The sequence below is a fragment of the Hemiscyllium ocellatum genome, chromosome 7 (genome assembly GCF_020745735.1).
Source record: "Hemiscyllium ocellatum isolate sHemOce1 chromosome 7, sHemOce1.pat.X.cur, whole genome shotgun sequence".
NCBI lineage: Eukaryota > Metazoa > Chordata > Chondrichthyes > Orectolobiformes > Hemiscylliidae > Hemiscyllium > Hemiscyllium ocellatum.
In genome coordinates this window covers 84,438,133-84,457,381 of record NC_083407.1, presented here as the reverse complement: position 1 = coordinate 84,457,381, position 19,249 = coordinate 84,438,133, and the positions used below count along the sequence as shown (strand labels likewise).

At 40.6% G+C, this 19,249-nt stretch overlaps 1 protein-coding gene across 11 annotated transcripts in view; it reads left to right on the top strand.

Moving 5' to 3' along the window:
- LOC132817169 (serine/threonine-protein phosphatase 6 regulatory ankyrin repeat subunit B-like) overlaps positions 1–19,249 on the top strand; it is a 224,617-nt gene that overhangs the window by 79,413 nt on the left and 125,955 nt on the right. The gene's annotated exons all lie outside the window — the stretch shown is intronic.

Below are 19,249 nucleotides of genomic sequence, written 5' to 3'. Positions count from 1 at the left end.
TGGTTGCTCACCTTCTTCACCTTCAGGGAGCCTGACCATTCAAAGATTTATCCTCCGACCTCAATTTTTGAGGTCGTCAATATGGTCTTGCAAGGCCTGCACCTCGCTCCAGCACCTGGATCTGACTGGATGAGGACTCCATCGCAGCTTCTGAAGCATAAGTTTGACCCTCCACCTCCCCCAGCTCCTGCTTGTGCTTCTGCAGCATGGATGCGATAGGTTGGACCTGGGCACAAGTCTGCCCATGGATCTCCTCAATCGCAGCCCCACCTTTCGAGGTAAGTCTCTCCATCACCGCAGTCAATTCCTGAGTGTCTGTCAGGTCCCTGGGGGGTTCAGGAGAGGCAGCTGTTGCTGCTGTCTCTGGTATGCCTGGTACTGCAGTGGAGTGTCCTACCTGCTACTGTTTGCTTGCTCCTTTACCCTTTGGCATTCTTTCCACTCCCAAATATTAACAAATATGTGTTCTGTAAGGTTTTAAACTAATAATTCCACCACATAAGTTTGCCAGGGATGGCAAAAAACAAAAGTATGCCTTGGCTGTTAGGCTGTCCAGAGCTATTGATTTATGTATTTATGTATTTATTTTTTTAGTGGGCGGCACGGTGGCACAGTGGTTAGCACTGTTGCCTCACAGCGCCTGTAGACCCGGGTTCAATTCCCGACTCAGGCGACTGACTGTGTGGAGTTTGCACGTTCTCCCCGTGTCTGCGTGGGTTTCCTCCGGGTGCTCCGGTTTCCTCCCACAGTCCAAAGATGTGCGGGTCAGGTGAATTGGCCAAGTTAAATTGTCCGTAGTGTTAGGTAAGGGGTAAATGTAGGGGTATGGGTGGGTTGCGCTTCGGCGGGTCGGTGTGGACTTGTTGGACCGAAGGGCCTGTTTCCACACTGTAAGTCTAATCTAATCTAAATCGCCGCCATCTTGCTGAGTCAGATAGGATGCTTTTTATGATGTATCAGTAAAAGTTTGTGCGAGTCCTTGTGGAAATTCCCAATTTTGTTAGCCTCCTAAGGAAGTAGGGACAATGATGTGCTTTTTTTTGACAGTTGCAAAAATGTGGTGGACCAGGGCAGATTGTTGGTGGTCATCACTCCCAAGAACTTGATGCTGTCGACCATCTCTACCTCAGCACCTTTGATACAGATAGGTGCGTGCCCACCACTCCACTTCCTGAAGTCAATGACCAACTGCTTCATTTTGCTGATGATGGAGAGATTGTTTTTTTTTACACCATGCTGCTAAGCACACAATTTCTTTGTGTACTCTGTTTCCTACAACAGTGGTGTCATCAGCAAATTTGTAAATGGTGTTGGGATGGAATTCGGCCACATAGTCGGGAGTACATAAGGAGTGCGGTAGGGAGCGGAGTGCGCAACCTAGCAGGGCACTGGTGTTGAGGATTATGAAGTGTTATCACCTATTCTTAGACAGTCTATGATTGCTGTCTATGGGTCAGTAAGTTGAGGATCCGGTTTCAGAGTGGAGAGCTGAAACCTAGGTCTCTGAGTTCAGAGATGAGTTTGTTTGGAATAATGGTGTTGAAAGTGGAACTGTAGTCAATAAGTAGGAGCCTGACGCAGGTTTCCTTTCTATCCAGAATGCTGTTTGGAGAATATTTTGGAAGCACGTTTCAAGGAGTCTTTTAAAAATATCAAATTAAACAAATTTAAATCATGGAACTTTGGTTGATATGATTGCACACTGCTTACCATATAAACTAAAACCATTTACTTTTCTCATGTTCTACTCCTGATATGTTTAAAAACTTCAAATAAAGTAATTCATGTAGTTACAAGTTAATTAGTTTGGACTCTCCTTTATACATCTGAGAGCCAAACCAGGAAAAAGCCTCTTGTTCTGATGTCTCACACAGGTGAATGCAAACTGAATAATTGATATAATTTACCTTTCTCTTTAAAGCTGGAAACAATTCAACTGAAGCATGAGGGGATATGCTTCAGATTTGCAGGAAATATTCCAAGTACAATTTGTTTTATATTGACATGAAACCATATAGAAAATATATTTCTATTAATAAAATAATATTTTCTGAAGCTATATAAGGATCTACTCCCATTAGCATCTCCTTTTGATTTGTTTAGGGAATTGTGTGAAATTGTCAGAATCGATTATTAGGGAAGTAATAACAGGACATTTGGAAAGTCAAAGCACAATCCATCAGTCAGCATTATTTTATGAAGGCAAAACAGTGTTTGTCTATTCTGGTAGACATGATTTGGAGATGCCGGTGTTGGATTGGGGTGTACAAAGTTAAAACTCTCACAACACCAGGTTATAGTCCAGCAGGTTTATTTGGAAGCATTAGCTTTCAGAGCGCTGCTCCTTCATCAGGTAATCGTGGAGAATAAGATTGTAAGATGTAATACAATCGTCAAGGTCGATTTAAAACTGGAGTTGTTTATTCTGCTATTGCAAATACAAGTTCCATAATGCTGCAATATAATTCCATCTGCCATGTATCTTCGTATTTCACAATTCCTCCAAGTTTTGTGTCTTCGTATGTTTTTAAATTGTGCCCTGCACTCTGAAGTCTAGATCATTAGTATAGATCAGTAATTTTGTTGCAGTGATTAACCCTTGGAAACCCCCCATATTTCTCTCGCCCCAGTCTAAAATAAATAAAATGCTCACAATTATTCTCTGCTTCCTATCACTCAGCCAACTTTGTTTTTGCCACTGTCCATTTTATTCTGTAAGCTTTAACTTTATTGATAAAACTATTGCAAGGCAATTTATCAAATGACCTTTTCAAGTCTCTCAACCAGTTTATAATTGTTGAGGATCTTTTTCCATCTGTTATGATCAGATGACCTCTTCAAAGATGATTCTGAAGCACTCCTGGTCGGCCTCTCACTATTGACCCTGTGTAATACTGAGCTCATCTGAAATGCTGTAACTTGTATATTAACATGCAAAGTATCACCCACTAATGAAGTCTGTGCTTGCTGGTCTACATCGGTTCCCAGACAAATAATACCTCAATTTTAGTATTCTCATCCTTATTTTCAAATCCCACTAAGACCTTAGCCCTTCTTTCTGGTGTGCATTCCTCCAAGTCTGGCCTCTTGCTTATCCCTGATTTCTTTTGTTCTATGATTGCTGACTGTACCTTTTTTGTCCCATACATGAAATCAACCATATTACCATCACCAATCCTCTATTACTTCACCAACTTGTTTTCAGACACTTTCCCTTCGCCCACGTTAGATTATCCAACCTGTCTTGCCCTCTTATTCTTTTTTCAAAGATGTCACATTTGCTGCTGTTCATCTCACTGACACGACAGTGCTTAAGGAAGATCGGAGGATTATGGTCAGCGCCTATACTACAATTTTCATCCTCTTCTCTCTCCCCTGCTATCCTGTTCTGGTGGTTTTATAATCTTTAAGTAGAGCCATAATTTTTATAATATCTCTTTATTATTTTTGACTTACCCAGTGACTTTAGTACTCCTCTTTCAGAGGGGCACAATGGACATGATTTTCACTATGACAGCTGCAGGAGAAATGTAAATAAAAGAACCTGTCCCTGTGCATGGCCTCCTTTGACGCCATCAAATTGGGAAGCATGATGGAGTGTTCTTCTCCGATTTGGTTGCACCATGAAGTTTGTCATCATCCTTCGTCTGCTTCACGATGCCATGGAAGTCATGGTAATTGCACCACCATTGATGCTTTCCCCATTTGGACACATGTCAAGCAGGGCTGCATCATTGCCCCAATACTGTTCTCAATCTACCTCCCTGCAGTGCTTAACTTCACCGCGGACAAGCTCCCCACTGGAATGGAGCAAACTTAGACAACCTGTGGGGAAACTATTCAACCTCCACTGCCTTCGATCCAAAACCAAAGTCATCCCAACTGGTGTCATCGAGCTGCAATACGCAGATAATACTTGTGTATGTGCAATCTCAGGATGTGCTCCAGATCATCACCTTCATGGAGACAAGCAGGAGTCTGGAAGAACACAGTAAGCCAGACAGCATCAGGATGTGGAAAAGCCCAACATTTTGGATGTAACCCTTCTTTAGGAATCTCCTGAGGCTGCCTGGCTTGCTGTGTTCTTCCAACCTCCTGCCTGTTTCCTTCTCGACAAGAGAGCATTCTGGACTTAAGCAAAGTCTTTGTCTATTTTGGTAGACAAGATTTGGCGATGCCGGTGTTGGATTGGGGTGTACAAAGTTAAAACTCTCACAGCACCAGGTAATAGTCCAGCAGGTTTATTTGGAAGCACTAGCTTTCCGAGCGCTGCTCCTTCATCAGGTAATCGTAGAGAATAAGATTGTAAGACACAGAATTTATCGCAAACGTTTCCAGTGCGATATAACTGAAATTATGTATTGAAAAAGACCCGAGTTGTTAAGCCTCTCAGCTTTTAGATTGACCATGTTGGTTTCAGTTTTTTCATTTGTAAATCACAAAACTTTTTAAAAGTTACATTCTCAAGTGAACTTTAGCAATTGGAGTCATGTCGGCCCAGGTAATGTATTGAAGGTGTGAGCTTCCCTCTGTGAGCTTGTCTGTTCTACAATGGTCAGACTGATTCTAATCTAAAAAAATGGATTTACAGAATCTTACATGGATTTATGCAGTTTTTGAGCAAAGTAAAATGTAATTCTGCAAGTAGAAATTCACCCACAAATTTATATATGCATCTATGCATATGTGGGTGTGTGGGTAAAGTGGTATAAGTCTGTGAGAGGGTATGTGGGAGTGCATGTGAGCATGTATGAGAGAAAGTCTATGTCTGCGTGTGTGTGTGTAGGAGTGACAATTTAGAGAGATATTATTAATAGATTAAGTCATCGCACACCGCCAATGTATGACTGATATGAGAAGGAATTTCTTCTCTCAGAATATTGAGAATTTTTGGACCACTGTCTGTTAGGCCGAGAAGGATGGATTCTTATGCTTGAAAGTCGTAATTTGGAATGTCTGAATAGCAACACAGATGATTCTGTTATAACGGGGGTTGCGCTGACACTAATTGGCTGTAATGCAATTGATGAATTGGGGATGTTGTTTGGATAAAGCGAACTTTCTACTGAACAGTATTACGAAGTTGAATGCATGTATGGTCACTTTCAGATAGAAAGTGTTTTTCTGAATTTAAAATACATCTACAGCTGCCAGCTAAAGGCTGGGCTGTTCAAAATGTAACAATTGGCTGTTAAATGGATAACTGAGTTTTGCTGGTTGTTTTGATGACAATTCGAATTTAACCAATTATTTTAAATTATGCCCAGACTACCAGAAGCCAATGGAATTTGAATTTTATTATTCTTGAAACCTGGAAACCAATCAAGTTATAAGAATTTAATGTGTCATGGAGGTCTATATAAATTTGGTATTTTGAAATGAGAGAGAGAGCAACTGCCATTGAACAGCAGAGCAACTGCTGGAGAGCTAGCAGCCCAACTAAAATCTTGCTCTCAAACAAGTTAGAAAATGCACTCTATCAAAGGTATCTTTTCATGTAAAACATGCTTGCACCAAAAAAAAGATAGATGACCCAGGGAGATCAGAAGATTGAAGACAGACACTTTATGGCCTTGAGATTAAATTAATGTAATGTTTAATAAGTGTGTTATTGGAACAGTGTATTTTTTATAGAGTTGGTGTCAGATAGTAAGTAGTTAAGAAAAGGGGGGCTTCGATTTGTGAATAGTGTTGTTTAGTGTTCGCCATTAGAATTTGGAATTTTTTTTTCAATAATGTAAGTTAGGAGTTATGTCACATTTTAATAGGTGGTGAGGCGAGCTTTTCTGGGTGTTTGGTTTTAATTAACAGAGGGGTTTTACCTCTTGTAATAACAGATATAATGATTGTCTATAGTCATCTCCTACAGTGTGATTTTTCTGAAGCACAAGGTTGCAGAGGAACACAACTGTTGCATTATAGCAGAATAACCTGTAAACCTTGAGCAGGCTAGAGGAGCCAAGCAGCCCAATCTGGTTCCTATTTTCGTATGGTCTTATAACATATATGTATTTACTGAATTATTCTGAAACTGCTAAAATGCAATGTTATGGTACGAGCTTTGAAAAGAATAGCCTGCATTTTAATTTCCCTGGTCTACTGAAAATAATTTCCTCTTGGCATGTGATTTTTTTTTTGCCAAGTACTTGTTCTTTGTTCGTTGAAGTGAAATGATAAATTGATCACAGTTCTTTTTTTATCTAGTCACATGTATTTTCTGGTTGAGTTGCTGGGTAGGGAATGAAACATGAATATACACCTAATAATGTCTTGGTTGAGGTGAGCAAGCATAGCACTGAGAGCAGTTTTCTGAATTTTGCTTTGATTCAATTAGAGTCATAGCGTCATAGAGATATACACCACGGAAACAGACCCTTTGGTTCAACTCGTCCATGCTGACCAGATATCCCGACCCAATCTAGTCCCACCTGCCAGCACCCGGCCCATCCCTCCAAACCCTTCCTATTCATATACCCATTCAAATGCCTCTTAAATGTTGCAATTGTACTAACGTCCACCACTTCCTCTGGCAGCTCATTCCATACATGTACCACCCTCTGTATGAACAAGTTGCCCCCTGGGTCTCTTTTCTATCTTTCTCCCCTCACCCTAAACCTATACCTTCTAGTTATGGACTCCCTGACCACAGGGAAAAAAAATTTGTCTATTTATCATATCCAAACCCCTCACGATTTTGTAAACCTCTATAAGGTCACCCCTCAGCCTCCAAAGCTGGGAAAACAGTCCTAGCCTATTCAACTTCTCCCTATAGCTCAAATCCTCCAACCCTGGCAACATCCTTATAAATCTTTTCTGAACCCTTTCAAGTTTCACAACATCTTTCTGATAGCAAGGAGATCAGAATCCTACGCAATATTCCAACAGTGGCCTAACCAATGTCCTGTACAGGTACCACATAACCTCCCAACTCCTGTACTCAAAGGAGTATTATCAACAATGCTGTCAAGCAGTACTTATCTGTTCACCAAAGCTCATTTTGGGTTATATAAGGATCACTTTGCTCCAGTCCTCATTAGATTTTTAGTCCAAATGTGGTCAAAAATGTTAAATTCAAGAAAGCATACCAAACACCACCTTCACTATCCTATCCACCTGCGACTCCACTTTCAAGAAGCTATGAACCTACACTCCAAGGCCTCCTTACCATTAAGTGTATAAGTCCTGCTAAGATTTGCTTTCCCAAAATGCAGCACCTCGCATTTATCTGAATTAAAGTCTATTTGCCACTTCTCAGCCCATTTGCCCATCTGATCAAGATCCTGTTTTTGTTGCCTCATTTGCAACCTACATCACTCATGCACTCCATCACCATACCGTGGCTGCTGGACAAACTACTTTCAATGGTGCCCTTCAAGTCTACAAGGTCAAGTTTTTCAAATGTTTTCTTATAACTCACCCTTTCACATAATTAACCTGCCCCATAACTCTTCTCTAAACTGCTCCTGAGTGTGTATGTTGTGCTTTAACTGGTTTGTGTGATCTCACTACTAGTTGTGGAGAAAGCAAAGTCGAGGACTGTCTTCAGCCGTTAACTTAATAAATGGCATTATTTTTATACATTAATACTAAATACGGCAATTCATGGTAATCTTAGATGAGTCAGGCTCTGACTTGGTTACAATAATCAGTGAGTAATCTATTCATGTGTTCATAATCTATATGCTCTCTGTTTCTCCCAGAGAGCAGAATGTTCTGATGCAGTCTGGTCTCATGTTCTTCCCGGGAGTTCCTTCTCATCTCAATCTTCCTGCAGTCTTTGTAGTCTATTCTAGCTTTGCCACACTGTGACGACTATACACAATGATATGTAGCTTTGTGATTTCATAGTAAGTTTGCTCCAGAGTCCTAATTTCCTTACACAACAGTGACTTTAACTAAATGTTGCATTTAGAGGTCGCCTGACAAAAGTATCAAATAATTCATTATGCCAATGCGATTTCAATTCTCCTGAGTTGGTATTCGTACATTTCTGAAATTACAGCAGCTATAGTTGCACTTCCCAATCCTCAATTTTTTTTCTTCTAAGCAAAAATGATCTGAAGGTGATAGAAGTACAGTACAAAATAAAATCTAAATGATCATGCTAATATATTAAAATTGAGTCCATACTTGTCAATAGGACTGAAGATTGATTTGTACAGGAGGAAAATTACCAAGTTTGCAGATTGAGAAAACTGCTTTAGATCTTTTAGCCCTTCATTGCAGCCTTGTAAAAGCTATGATATTTCCATTTTACGTAGGTTAGTTTTCATTTGAGAGCCTTCACCTCTGAACAGGTGAATTTATTTAATAACATGAGTGCACTTAAAGCTGCAGTGGCTTTATGATATCCTTCATATAAGTGTTGAAAACTGATAATATTTTAAATTGGTAGTGGCTTTTGAATATGAATTTTATTCCATAATTTTTGCCTTGTGTCTGCATCACCAATGATGACTTCAGAACTAATTTAAATTGACTTTTAAAACTGCCTGATCCAAAAGGTGTTTTTTATATAGTACCTGGTTAGAGATTATGCTTAACATTAATTTGAGGATAATGTAGGAGCAGGTGTTGATCAGTTAGCCTCTTTAGCCGTTTCTGCTTTCTTGCAAGTTCTTATGCAGTAGTAGTTTCTCTTCTTTTTGCACCAGGTGAGTTCAAGTCCGGTTGATTAAAAAATACCTATTACGCTATACCAAGCCATCTTAACTAATCTCTGACCTAACTATCTTTTGTCCCTTGATTTTTTTAAAAATCAAAAGTATTTATCTCAGATTTAAGTTAACATTGATCTCTCAACAATTGCATTTCTAAGAAGTGTTCCAAACTTTGACTCCTCTTTTGCATTATCCTTTCCAGGAGTAAAATTAAAAACGTTTAGACTCTAGTTTTGAACACCTAACCTGAGAAATCTTTCTCTATCTATTCATCTGTTTCCCATAAGCTTTGATTGAAACCTTTCTTAAACATTTCAGTTACTAGAAATATTCAGAGTTGGTGGAATCTCTCTTAATTTAACCCTGAGAATTCTATTTGTTCTGGAAAATTTACACTGTACTCCAGCCGACTTTATATATATTCTTTTCAAAGGGTGGTAGCCAGAATAGGTCACATTATCCTGGTGATCCAATTAGCACATTGGATAATGTAATGCAAGTCTACCTGCATCTCAATACAACCAGCATTTATTGCCTATAACTAGTTGCTTTTGAGAAGGTGAGCTACCTCTTGAACTGCTGCAGTCCATTTGATGTAGGTAGTCGCACAATATCATTAGAAAGTTAACCAAGCAGCCCAGAGATAATGGTGACATATTTCTAAGTCAGGATGGTGAATGGTTTGTTGGGAAACCTACAGGTGGTGATGGTTCATGAATCTGCTGCTCTGTTCCTTCTAGATGATGATGGTTACAGGTTTGAAAGGTGTTTTCTAAGGAGTCTTGATGAATTTCTGCAGTGTGTCCCGTAGATGGTAAACATTGCTGTAACTGAGCATCAATGGAGTGAGTTAAGGATTGTGGGTGAGGTGTCAATTAGGCAAGCTGTTTTGTCCTGGATGGGGTCAAGTTTTTTAAATGTTGTTGGAGTTGCACCCATGCATAATATTCCATTAGACTCTTGACAGTCCCTTGTAGGTGATGGACAGGCTTTGGGGATGTTGCCTGAACTGCTGTGCTCTTCCAGCACCACTTATCCAGAATCAGGCTCTGGGGAGACATGAAATGCAGTTATTTGTTGTAGGATTTCTAGTCTCTGACCCATTCTTGTAGTCATAATGTTTATATGGCTGGTCTAGTTTGGTTTCTGGTCTGCACACAGTACTCTACTCTCTGTGGCATAACCTACTTTTTATACAGTTACATTATAACCTCCCTGTGTGTGAAGTCTGAGGATGTGGTCTTAAATGAATACAGAAGAACCGCCAATTATTTGGGAATTTTGGACTATCCGAAGAAGATCCAGTCTGGCTGCCCCAGAGAGGGAGTGGGGGGCGGCGGGGTGGGGGTGTGGTTGGATGGTGGCAGGATTGGACGGGGAGTGTTGAGGGTGCAGGGGAGGTGCTTCAGCAATGCAGCAGGTCCCTTACACACAAGTATGTGTCTGTTCAGAAGCCATGAGACGGAGGGAGCAAGGCAGGTAGAGCAAGGAAAAAAGAAGCTTCAATTAACCGAATAATCAACTATTCGAATGAAGAAGTGCCCGCCCATCTCGTTCTGATAATCAAGGTTCCTTTGTACTTCTCATCTGTATTCAGTGAAAGACATGCTAGTTGGGAATTTCAGTGGGATGGTGAAGGTTCGAGGGCATGTTAAGATTAATGAGGAAGAATTAGATATTTTAGCAGGCATAAACGTCATAAATTCTGAGAGTCTGATGACATGGATTTCAAGCTGCTGTGAGAGACCAGGGAGGAGATAGCTGGTGCCATGTCAGAGCTATTTAATATTTTGGCCACAGGTAAAATGCAAGACGACTGGAGGATAGATAATGTGCTTCCTTTGTTCACGAAGGGTAGCACGGGTAAACTCCCTAATTACAGTTGGTCTGATGTCAATGATGGGGAAATTGCTAGAAAACAAATCTGATTTATGAACACTTGGAAAGGCAGGCTTTGATTAGGAGTAGTATGGATTTGTAAAAGGGAGGTCCTATCTGACACATTTAATTGAGTTTTTTTGGAAGGGTGACTATGTATATATAAAACAAAGGTAGTGCAGTTAATGTGGTTTACCTGGTCTTCAGTATGGCATTCCTTCAAGGTCTCACATGGGAGGTTGATCCAAAATCTAACAGCCCACGGTATCCAATGTAAATCGTCTAACTGGATTCAAAATTGGTTTGCAAATAGGAGGCAAATGGTAGTGGTGGAGGGATGCTTTTGGTAATTGGAAGTCTGTGACTAGTGGTGTACTACAGGAGTCGGAGCTGTGTCCTTGATGATGTTTATATAAACTTACGGTTTGGTTGTGAATATAGAAGGTTTAATCACTAGGTGCCACAAAAATTGGTGATTATGTTGACAGTACGGAGGAAGGTTTCAGTATGTAGTCTGATACTGATCATATAAATTGGGCACAACAGTGCTAAATGGAACTTAATCCTGATAAGTGGTAGGTGTTGCATTTTGGGAGATCCAGGAAAGGAAGGATATACACAATGGTTGGTCCTTAGTGAGTGCTGAAGAGGAAAGAGACCTTAGTATACAAATCCACAGATACTCGAAAGTGTTGACAAGATAGGTTGGTGGAGAAGGCATATGAGATGCTTGCTTTCATCAGCCAAGACAAAGAATGAAGTAGCATGGAAATCTTGTTCCACCTTTACAAAACATCAGAACACAGATGAATACTGGTGCAGTTCTGATTGCCACACTATCAGAAGGATGTAATTGCACTGGAGAAGGTGCAGAGGAGATTTACCAGAATGTTGCTTGGGATGAAAAGTCAATTATGAGGAGTGATTAGATCGTCTATCTTTTTTCTTGGAGCAGAGGAGATTGAGGGATGATCCAACTGAGGTATACAAAATTGAGAGGCAAAGACAGTGTGAGAGTCTTTTTCCCATGGCAGACATGTCTTTAGATAAGAATGCATAAGTTTAAGATGAGCAGTAAATGGTCTAAAGGAGATCTGTGCTAAATCCCTTGACACATTTGAACAGAAAATTTGTGTCATTTTTCTGTACAATTCTTATAAATTCCTTTTAAATCACAGTAATCTATAATTGAACATTTTGATGAAGAATGTGTATTAAAAACATCCAGGTTAGAAAGTGTTGTTCAAAGGGGAAATTCTCAGACTGTGCTGGCATAGTTCTAGCTAGTTGCAGAAGACATATTCATATAACACATCACGACTTGAATTAGAAGGGGTGGTAGAAATACGGAACCTGTGGCCTGAGAGGGTAGTGGAGACAGGTACTCCTGCAACATTTAAGAAGCGTTTCAATACCAGGGCATAATAGGCTATGGCCATGTGTAGGTTCATGGGATTAGTGTAGTTTGGTGTCTATTGATCGGCATAGAATGGTGGACTGTGAAAGACCTATTTCTGCATTGTATGATTTTATGACTGTATAAGGACAATGCATTTATCATAATCGGTTTGGACCAATGCTTTTGATAAGGTCCTGCATGGATGACTGATAGCAGAGGTAGAGCCTATTAAATTTAAGGAAATTTGGCTAATTTAGATCCAGAATTGACCTTGGATCACCAGGAGGAAAATGCTTGAATTGATTAGTGAACCTTGGGGTAAATCGGCACTTGGTTGACAAAGATCTGATTGGGAATAATTGGCATGGATTTGTGCAGGGTAAATCATGACAAACTTGTAGTTTTTGAAGATGTTACCAACAAAATTGATAGAGAACCACCAATAGATGTTGTATACTTAAATTTCAGAACGCTTTTGATACAGACCATCAGGGGAAGCTGGTTAGAGAAATTAAAGCACATGAGAAAGGAGGTAATGTTTATGGCTGGATGAATGATAGTCCAACTGACAGAAAATTGAGAATAGAAATAAATGGATCATGGTTTAGTTGGCAGGCTGCGACTATTGGGGTACTACAAGGATCAGTATTTGGAGCCATAGCTGTTCACAAATATATCAGTGATTTGGAGATGTTGTCCAAATGTAATCTTTCCAAATTTGCAGATTATAGAAAGCTAAGTGGAAATGTATATTGTGAGGAGCATCTTAAGTGGCTTCAGCAGGATTTAGCCAGTCTTAGTGAATAGACTAGAAAATGGAAGATGGGATATAATAATGATCAGTGAACAAAGTATTTGTTAAATGGTAAGAATTTGAAAAGGATAGACGTACAAAATGACCTATGTGTCCTTGTTGCTAAGTCACGGAAAGCTTAATGCATACGTAGCCAGCTATTAGAAAGGCTAATGGAATGTTAGCCTTAATTGCAAGAGGATTTGAGTCTCTTTCTATCAGGAAAGATATTTTTGTCATAGAGGGAGTACAGTGAAGGTTTACCAGTTTTGTTCTTGGATGATAGAACTGTCCAGTGAAGAGAGATTTGGCAAACTTGGCTTATATTCTTAATAGTTTTGAAGGAAGAGGTGACCATATTTAAACTTTATAAAATATTTAAATGGTAAGCAAGGTAGATGTAAGTAAGATGTTTCTTCTGGTCAGTGTCTCAACCCAAGGGGCACAATTTAATAAGGGGGAGATCGATCTTGGATCTGCGATGAGAATTTCCTTTTCCTCGGGGTTGTAAACCTTTGGAATTCTGTACAACAGAGGGCTGTGGCAGCTCAGTTTTAGAATATGTTTAAATTAGAGATTGATTGATAGATTTCTGATTACCATTGGTGTACAGTGTTACGAAAGGGATTTGAAGTATTCGATCAGTCATGATAGTACTGAATTGTGGCGTAAGCTCAATGGACTGAATGGCCTACTCCTGTTTCTATGCTCCCTAAGCCAGTACTGCTTGATAGTGCTATTAATTTCACTTTCCATCACCTTATGGTTGATTGTAGATTGGGGCATTTGGCTGGTTGGATTTGACTTTTTTTTTGTATGGGATACACTTTGGCAAATTTTCACTAGTGGTGAGATGAATATTGTAGCTGAAGTAGAACATCTTGGCTAGGGTCATGGCAAGTCCAGAAGTGCACTTTTCATTTTTATTGCTGAATGTTACAGAACCGTTAAATTTTGCTATTTAATATTCAGTGCCTCCTGCTTGATGTGTGGATTGAATTCAGTTTGCTGAAGACTGGCATCTGTGATGCTGGGGACCTCTGCAGGAGTCTAGGATGGATCCAGTTTGCTGGGTAAAGATTGTTATTCGTGCTTTGACCTTCTGTTTTGCACTGTTGTGGTGAGCTTCCCTGTTAATAAGAGTGATATTTGTGGAACTTCATCCTCTTCAGGTATTTACCTGTCCACCGGTGGCACGGTGGCACAGTAGTTAGCACTGCTGCCTTACAGCGCCAGGGACCTGGGTTCGATTCCCGCCTCAGGCGACTGACTGTGTGGAGTTTGCACGTTCTCCCCGTGTCTGCGTGGGTTTCCTCCGGGTGCTCCGGTTTCCTCCCACAGTCCAAAGATGTGCGGGTCAGGTGAATTGGCTATGATAAATTGCCCGTAGTGTTAGGTAAGGGGTATATGTAGGGGTATGGGTGGGTTGCGCTTCGGCGGGTCGGTGTGGACTTGTTGGACCGAAGGGCCTGTTTCCACACTGTAAGTAATCTAAAAACCACTGTTAATGACTGGATGAGGCAGGACTGCAGAGCTTGGGTCTGATCCGTTGGTTGTGGTGTTGCTTAGCGCTGTCAACCACTTGCTATTTATGCTGTTCAGCAAGCTAGTCGTCCTGTTTTGTACCTTCACCATACTGTTAGCTCAGTTTTGGATGTTGCTGCTCCTGGCACATCATCCTGCAATCTTTATTGAAAGAGCGTTGATCCCTTGACTTTAATTGTATCAGTAGAATGGGGAATTGTTGGGCCATGAGGTTGCAGGTCGTGAATTGGAGGAGTTACTGATTTATCAGCTGGGGTTTGGAGGATGACAGAAGTGGTAATAGCAGGAGGTTTCCTTACCAATATTTCATCTGATACGATGAGGCTTCATGGAATCCAGAATCAATGTTGAGGACTGTAATGATAATGCTGTCGGCCAGAACATTGTGTGTAAGATATTATTCTGAGTCTGGCTTTTGCTTGACCAATCTGAGAGATTTTAGAACAAGCCCCAGATGTAGATAAAGAATTTGCAGGGTTGACAGGTCTCTGTTTGCCTTAGCCAATGAAAACTACACCAGCAATGTCAGTTGGCACCTCCTGGTTTTATTACTTTTTTGAGATTTCATAAACAGTTGATACGATTTGATTTATTATTGTCACATGCACCGAGACACTGAAAAGTATTGTTTTGCATGCTATCCAGGAAAATCATACCTGACATAAGGACATCAGGGTAATAGAACAGAATGTAGGATATAATGTTACAGCTACAGAGAAGGCGCAAGGAAAGATCAACTTTAATGTAAGAGAGATCTGTTCAGAAGTCTAATAAGTGGGGAAGAATCTCCTGGTACGCATTTTCAAATTTTTGTTTCATCTGTCTGATACATTCTTTGCCATCATCTTGTAACTGATGGGAAGGATGTTTGATTATGTTAGCTGCTTTCCCGAGGCAGCAGGAAGTATAGATAGTTAATAGATGGGAAACTGGTTTGCACGATGGACTGGACTGTATTCAAAACCCTGTAATTTCTTGCAGTCTTGGGCAGAGCAGTTGACATACTGAGTGAATTACTTGCAGTTATGAGTCAACCATGTTTCTGTTGGTCTGGAGTCACATGTAAGGATGGTCATTTTACTTCCGTGAACCAGATGGGTTGTTGCAACAATTGACTACGGTTTTATGGTCAGTATTACATTTTTAATTCCAGATGTTTATTAAATTTAAATTCCACTGTTTGCTGTGATGAGATTCAAATCTGGGCTTCCACAACATTTCTTGGGTTTCTGGATTATTATTCCAGGAACAATACCATTAGGTATCATGTCTGATCTCTTTGCATGTGGTGTGTCATAATCCTGAGATATATAAGCTTGAGGACCTGTTTTTTACTTCAGTACCAGATTCTAAATATTTGCTGAACAGTGCTTTCAGAGGAGTCTTGATAATTTGACTGGAGCATCGCTGTTGCAGTCACAAAAAGAATTGGTCCCATAGTGTTAAGATTTGTTTAAATTTTATGTAAAACCTATTGAAAGTATTGCATAATCCTAAAACCTGTCATAGTTCTGTGAAATGCATTTTCTATTCAGTCTTCTTGTTTTGTTTTAACCTGGTGAAAGTCCTTTTTGTATGTGAAGGTGAGCTGCAAATGCTGGCTCTTAGTGGTATTAAATCTTTGGCTGCAATTCAGTCAGCAGTTGACATTTAATATTCTGGAAGAAGCAGTCTTTTATGTACATAGTTTTGTCATCTTTTTAATGTCATGTGTCTTAAACTAGTTAACCCAAGTTTTTACCAACAATCCTTTTACTTTTTTGTTTGAACAACTGATTATGATGGATGAAAAAGAAAAAAGAAACAAAATGAGCACTGCTATTGATACTCAACGTCTGGCAGCATCTGTGAAGAGAGAAACAGAATTTACGCTGCAGATCAATAGTTCTTTTCAGAACTGGGAGTACTTGGCATTGAATCAGTTTGTAGGTTTTTAAAATAAGGTAAGGAAAGAAGTGGGCAGGTGGTTAAGATGTTCAGAACAGTAAGTGGAAAGCTGGATAATAGGGTGTAAAGCAGGAGAGTGTAAATGACAAAAGGAAAGGCAAAATGTGATCATGAGACAAGTAATAAAGCAAAGATATATCTCAATGAACAAAGGTGAAAAGCAGAATAAGACCAGAGCTACCATTCAATAACAAAGGGACAAAAATATAAAATTGTTGCATTCAATTTTGAATCTAGAAGGTTTCAGTGCTGCTTTTATTTTCAAAGTCTCAATCCTATTAAGTGTTTCCACATCCCTGATTCTGATCCCAGTAATCTTGTCTAACTTCACAACCCTCTGAGATATCTGCGTTCTTTTAATTTTGGCCTCTGGAGAATCCTAGCTTTAATCATGATTGGTAGGCATGCCTTCAATTGATTAGGATCTGTACTGCTTTGCTTCTTTGCACATTTCCTTCTTTTAAAATACTCAGTGATACCTGTTGATTTGGCCAAGGTTTTAATCATCTGTCTCTTTGTATGTGAAATAACTCCACAAAAAGGGTTTTTACAAATACATTAAGGGCAAAAGGGTAACTAGGGAGAGAAAAGGGCCCCTGAAAGATCAGCAAGGCGGCCTTTGTGTGGAGCCACAGAAAATGGGGGAGATACTAAATGAGTATTTTTGCATCAATATTTACTGTGGAAAAGGATATGGAATGTATAGGAAGTAACAAAGTGGATTGTGACACCTTGCAAAATGTCCATATTACAGAGGAGGAAGTGCTGGATGTCTTGAAATGCACAAAGGTGAATAAATCCCTAGGACCTGATCAGGTGTACCCGAGAACTCTGTGGGAAGCTAGAGATGTGATTGCTGGGCCTCTTGCTGAGATATTTGTATCATCGATAGTCACAGATGAGGTGCCGGAAGACTGGAGGTTGGCTGACGTGGTGCCACTCTTTAAGATGGGTATAAAGGACAAGCCAGGTGAGCTGGTGAGCCTCACCTCGGTGGTGCGCAAGTTGTTGGAGGGAATTCTGAGGGACAGGATGTACATGTATTTGGAAAGGCAAGGACTGACTAGGGATAGTCAACATGGCTTTGTGCGTGGGAAATCATGTCTCACAAACTTGCTTGAGTTTTTTGGGGAAGTAACAAAGAGGATTGATGAGGGCAGAGCGGTAGCTGTGACCTATATGGACTTCAGTAAAGCGTTTGACAAGGTTCCCCATGGGGGACTAGTTAGCAAGGTTAGATATCACGGAATGCAGGGAGAATTAGCCATTTGGATACAGAACTGGCTCAAAGGTAGAAGACAGGGTGGTGGTGGAGGGTTGTTTTTCAGATTGGAGGCCTATGACCAGTGGAGTGCCATAAGGATCAGTGCTGGGTCCTCTACTTTTTGTCATTTACATAAATGATTTGGATGCAAACATAAGAGGTACAATTAGTAAGTTTGCAAATGACACTAAAATTGGAGGTGTAGTAGACAGCGAAGATTACAAGAGGATCTTGATCAGATGGGCCAATGGGCCGAGAAGTGGCAAATGGAGTTTAATTCAGATAATGCGAGGTGCTGCATTTTGGGAAAGCAAGTCTTAACAGGACTTATACACTTAATGGTAAGGTCCTAGGAAGCGTTGCTGAACAAAGAGACCTTGGAGTGTAGGTTCATAGTTCCTTGAAAGTGGAGTCATAGGTAGGTAGGATAGTGAAAAAGGCGTTTGGTATGCTTTCTTTTACTGGTCAGAGTATTGAGTACAGGAGTTGGGAGGTCATGTTGCAGCTGTACAGGACATCGGTTAGGCCACTGTTGGAATAATGCGTGCAATTCTGGTCTCCTTTCTATTGGAAAGATGTTGTGAAACTTGAAAGGGTTCAGAAAAGATTTACAAGGATGTTGCCAGGGTTGGAGGATTTGAGCATTGGCAAGAGGCTGAACGGGCTGGGGCTGTTTTCCCTGGAGCGTCAGAGGCTGAGGAGTGTCCTTATAGGTTTACAAAATTGAGGAGCATGGACAGGATAAATAGACAAAGTCCTTTCCCTGTGGTCGGGGAGTCCAGAACGAGAGGGCATAGGTTTAGAGTGAGAGGGGAAAGATATAAAAAGGACACCCAAGGGGCAACTTTTTCACACACACAGTGGTACATGTATGGGATAAGCTGTTAGAGAAAGTGGTGGAGACTGGTACAATTGCAAAATTTAAGATGCATTTGGATGGGTATATGAATAGGAAGGGTTTAGAGGGATATGCGCCAGGTGCTGGCAGGTGGGACTAGATTGGGTTGGGATATCTGTTTGGGTTAGACCAAAGGTTCTGTTTCCATACTGTACATCTCTAACTCGAAAAGCTGATATCCTGTCACCAAGTCATCCTTTACTTATGTAGTTAAAAATCATACAACACTGGGCTATAGTCCAACAGATTTAATTGGAAACACACTAGCTTTCGGAGCGATGCTCCTTCATCAGGTGGTAGTCTATTTACATACGCATAGTACATGACACTGACCCAGCTAGCACAGAACTGGCTCCTCGAGTGAGCAGAACTTGTTTTTATTTCTTTTGTCCAGCTCCCTCAGAGCCAGCTTTCAGTGAACAGAACCTCTGACACTCTTGTTTTATTTAGAACCTCTGACTCTGCTGTTTATTAATATTTTTTGTTTTTGTTTTTTTATCCATTACCCCCACACTGCCACCTAACTGCGGTAGTGCTTATTTCCCCCCCCCCCCCCCCCCACACCCATGTTGTGTGTGTGCAGGTGTAAGGCACAGTGAGAGACACGAGGTGCACAAATCTTTATTCAATTTCCACCACCAGGAAGAAAAGAAACACCTGAGTGGCCAGTGACAAGCAATGCCCTTAACATCAAAGAGCAATGCTGCGTGATCAAACAGTGAAGGGGAGGGCAGGGATTAAATTAAAATAGAATTAGAGGGGGAAATAATGCAGTGCACTGCACTCCACTCCACTCCCTGCGGTGCCCACCTCTCCCTGAACAGCTCAAGGGTGTTGGTGGTACCACGTGCTCCTTCTCCAGAGA